The 4439-nt window shown below is 40.7% G+C and overlaps 1 protein-coding gene across 1 annotated transcript in view; it reads left to right on the forward strand.

Moving 5' to 3' along the window:
• STX11 (syntaxin 11) overlaps positions 1 to 4439 on the forward strand; it is a 50949-nt gene that overhangs the window by 14915 nt on the left and 31595 nt on the right. The window lies entirely within an intron of this gene.

A 4439-nucleotide genomic window follows, 5' to 3' on the forward strand; every position in this document is an offset into this window, starting at 1 on the left:
CTCCAGTATTCTTGCCTGGAGAATCCCATGGATGGAGGAGCCTGGCGGGCTACAGTCCATGGGGTTGCAAAGAGTCTGACATGGCTGAACAACTTCACTCACTCAATCAATGAATATAGTAAAGTTGCAGGATATAAAATTAACACACAGAAATCCCTTGCATTCCTATACACTAACAATGAGAAAACAGAGAAATTAAGGAAACAATTCCATTCATCATTGCAACAAAAAGAATAAAATACTTAGGAATATATCTACCTAAAAAAACAAAAGACCTGTATATAGAAAACTATAAACTCTGATGAAAGAAATCAAAGAGGACACAAATAGATGGAGAAATATATCATGTTCATGGACTGGAAGAATCAATATAGTGAAAATGAGTATACTACCCAAAGCAATCTATAATTCAATGCAATCCCTATCAAGCTACCAATGGTATTTTTCACAGAACTAGAACAAATAATTTCACAATTTGTATGGAAATACAAAAAAACCTCGAATAGCCAAAGCAATCTTGAGAAAGAAGAATGGAACTGGAGGAATCAACCTGTCTGACTTCAGGCTATACTACAAAGCTACAGTCATCAAGATAGTATGGTACTGCACAAAGACATAAATATAGATCAAAGGAACAAAATAGAAAGCCCAGAGACAAATCCACACACCTACGGACACCTTAGTTTTCACAAAGGAGGCAAGAATATACAATGGAGAAAAGACAATCTCTTTAACAAGTGGTGCTGGGAAAACTGGTCAACCACTTGTAAAAGAATGAAACTAGAACACTTTCTAACACCATACACAAAAATAAATTCAAAGTGGATTAAAGATCTAAATGTAAGACCAGAAACTATAAAACTCCCAGAGGAAAACATAGGCAAAACACTCTCCACATAAATCACAGCAGGATCCTCTATGACTCACCTCCCAGAGTAATGGAAATAAAAGCAAAAATAAACAAATGGGACCTAATTAAACTTAAAAGCTTTTGCACAATGAAGGAAACTATAAGCAAGGTGAAAAGACAGCCTTCAGAATGGGAGAAAATAATAGCAAATGAAGGAACAGACAAAGAATTAATCTCAAAAATATACAAGCAACTCCTGCAGCCCAATTCCAGAAAAATAAACGACCCAATCAAAAAATGGGCCAAAGAACTAAATAGACATTTCTCCAAAGAAGACATACAGATGGCTAACAAACACATGAAAAGATGCTCAACATCACTCATTATCAGAGAAATGTGAATCAAAACCACAATGAGGTACCATTTTACGCCAGTCAGAATGGATGCTATCCAAAAGTCTACAAACAATAAATGCTGGAGAGGGTGTGGAGAAAAGGGAACCCTCTTACACTGTTGGTGGGAATGCAAACTAGTACAGCCACTATGGAGAACAGTGTGGAGATTCCTTAAAAAGCTGAAAATAGAACTGCCATATGACCCAGTAAACTCAATGCTGGCATACACACCAAGGTAACCAGAATTGAAAGAGACATGTGTACCCCAGTGTTCATCACAGTACTGTTTATAATAGCCAGGAAATGGAAGCAACCTAGATGTCCATCAGCAGACATGGATAAGAAAGCTGTGGTACATAGACACAATGGAATATTACTCAGCCATTAAAAAGAATACATTTGAATCAGTTCTAATGAGGTGGATGAAACTGGAGCCTATTATACAGAGTGAAGTAAGTCAGGAAGAAAAACATCAATACAGTATACTAACACATATATTTGGAATTTAGAAAGATAGTAACGATAACCCTATATGCAAGACAGCAAAAAAGACACAGATGTCTAGAACAGTCTTTTGGACTCTGTGGGAGAGGGCAAGGGTGGAATGATTTGGGAGAATGGCATTGAAACATGTATATTATCATATGTGAAACGGATCGCCAGTCCAGGTTCAATGCATGAGACAGGGTTGCTTGGGGCTGGTGCACTGGGAGGACCTAGAGGGATGGGATAGGGAGGTAGGTGGGAGGGGGGTTAAGATGGGGAACACATGTACACCTGTGGCTGATTCATGGCACTGTATGGCAAAACCACTACAATATTGTAAAGTAATTAGCTTCCAATTAAAATGAATAAATTTATTTTTAAAAAAGAAAAAAAACAAAGTTTTCCATAGAAACAAACAACAACAACAAAAACAAAAAACAAACAACAACAAAAAAGAAATGGTCAAAATACCTACATTGCTTCCTCCCTAAACTGTTTTATCTTAGATGCCTTTGCATTAAACCCATTTTCTTCAGTTCTTATAGCATCCCTCATGTCTCTTACTTTGCTTCACCTTTAAAATGAACTTTATTATTTTATTTATTTATGGCTACATCTGGTCTTAGTTGCAGCACCCAGGATTTTTCATTGTGGTGCCTAGACTTCTCTCTAACTATGGCTCATGGGTTCCAGAATGCGTGGATTGTGTAGTTGTGGTGAGTAGGTTTAGTTGCTCCACAGCATGTGGTATCTTCCCAGAGCAGGGATCGAATCTGTCTCCCCTGAATTGGAAGGCACATTCTTTTTTTAAATTGTTTTATTACTTTTAATTGGAGACTAATTACAATATTGTGTTGTTTTGCCATACGTTGACATGACTCAGCCATGGGTGTACATGTGTCCCCCTGTCTCGAACCCCTTCCCCTCCCCCCTCCCCATCCCTTCCCTCCAGGTTGTCCCAGTGCACAGCTTTTGAATGCCCTGTTTCATGCATCAAGTTTGGACTGGTCATCTATTTCACATATGGTAATATACATGTTTCAATGCTATTCTCTCAAATCATCCCACCCTACCTTCTGCCACAGAGTCCAAAAGTGTGTTCTTTACATTGGTGTCTCTTTTGCTGTCTTACATCTGTGTCTCTTTTGCTGTCTTGCTGTCTTGTTACCATCTTTCTAAATTCCATATGTATGCGTTAATATACTGTATTGGTGCTTTTCTTTCTGACTTACTTCACTGTGTATAATAGGCTCCAGTTTCATCCACCTCATTAGAACTGACTCAAATGCTTTCTTTTTAATACCTGAGTAATATTCCATTGTGTATATGTGTCACAACTTTCTTATCCATTTGTCTGCTGATGGACATCTAGGTTGCTTCCATGTCCTATCTACTGTAAACAGCAGAAGGCACATTCTTAACCACTGGACCCCCAGGGAAGTCCCTAAACTTAGTTTTTTTTTCAAATGGTTTTAGATTTACAGAAAAAAAATTACAAAGATAATAAGAGAGTTTCCGTAAATCTTGTTCCCATTTTCTCCTATTATTATCATTGTACAATTAAGTATGGTACATCATCATAACTCATGTACTAATCTTGATATTGTAACAGAAGTCCATACTTTATTCATATTGCCTTAGTTTTTACAGAAAAGCCTTTCCCGGTCCCAGGATCCCATCCAGGATCCCACATATATTTAGTTGTCAGGTTTCCTTAGGATGCTCTAGGCTGTATCAGTTTTTCACACTTTCTTTGTTTTTTATAATATTCACAGCTTTTAGAAATATTCAGTTCAGTTAAGTTCAGTAGCTCAGTCGTGTCTGACTCTTTGCGACCCCATGGACTGCAGCAGGCCAGGCTTCCCTGTCCATCACCAACTCCCAGAGCTTAATCAAACTCATGTCCATCCAGTTGGTAATGCCTTCCAACCATCTCATCCTCTGTCATCCCCTTCTCCTTCTGCCTTCAGTCTTTCCCAGCATCAGGGTCTTTTCAAATGAGTCAGTTCTCCGCATCAGTTGGCCAAAGTATTGGAGTTTCAGCTTCAGCCTAGTTTGTAATCTAATACTACTTTGTCTTGCTGTTCAAATTGCTCCCCCTCTGGCTGTGGAAGCTCTTTCGGTTGACTCTGCATTTCTTTGACATTCCCCATCAATGAAGATCTATTTCATCCCGCTTCTTGAGCATTTTCTAACTTTTAAGCCTCAGGCTTATTCAATATACCACTAATCTCACAGGACAAGCACTTTATCTGTCGATCTTTCCTCACTGGAATTCCAGGTCTTTGCGGGTAATGTCTTGGCGGTGCTTTAGACCACATAGCATCCTCATCGCCTGTGTGGACGCTGGGTTGGTACTGAATGAGTGAACGAGCCGGACTGGTGTTTAAAAGCTCACTGGAAAGGGGTGAATTAGAGTGAGTTCTGGTAAGAAGATACTCAGCCTCGGGGTGACTCGCAGCCTCCCTGCCGGCCGCCTACAGGGTAGGGACAGGTGCAGGGCCGGCCACAGTCACCTCCGCACTGAGAACCGCGCGGGAAACACACCGGCACGGCCTGCAAACGTCACCAGCGCGGGGGGATCCCCGGGGAAAATCCAGCGCCTTTGAGCCACCCCCGCCACCCGGCTTCCAGGGGGCCCTCCAAGGAAGAGGAGGCTAGGGAACGCGGTGAAGTGCCCCGGGCGGCACACTTCGCGGCTGATCCTC

This window comes from Bison bison, unplaced genomic scaffold (assembly GCF_000754665.1).
Source record: "Bison bison bison isolate TAMUID 2011002044 unplaced genomic scaffold, Bison_UMD1.0 scf7180017864303, whole genome shotgun sequence".
NCBI lineage: Eukaryota > Metazoa > Chordata > Mammalia > Artiodactyla > Bovidae > Bison > Bison bison.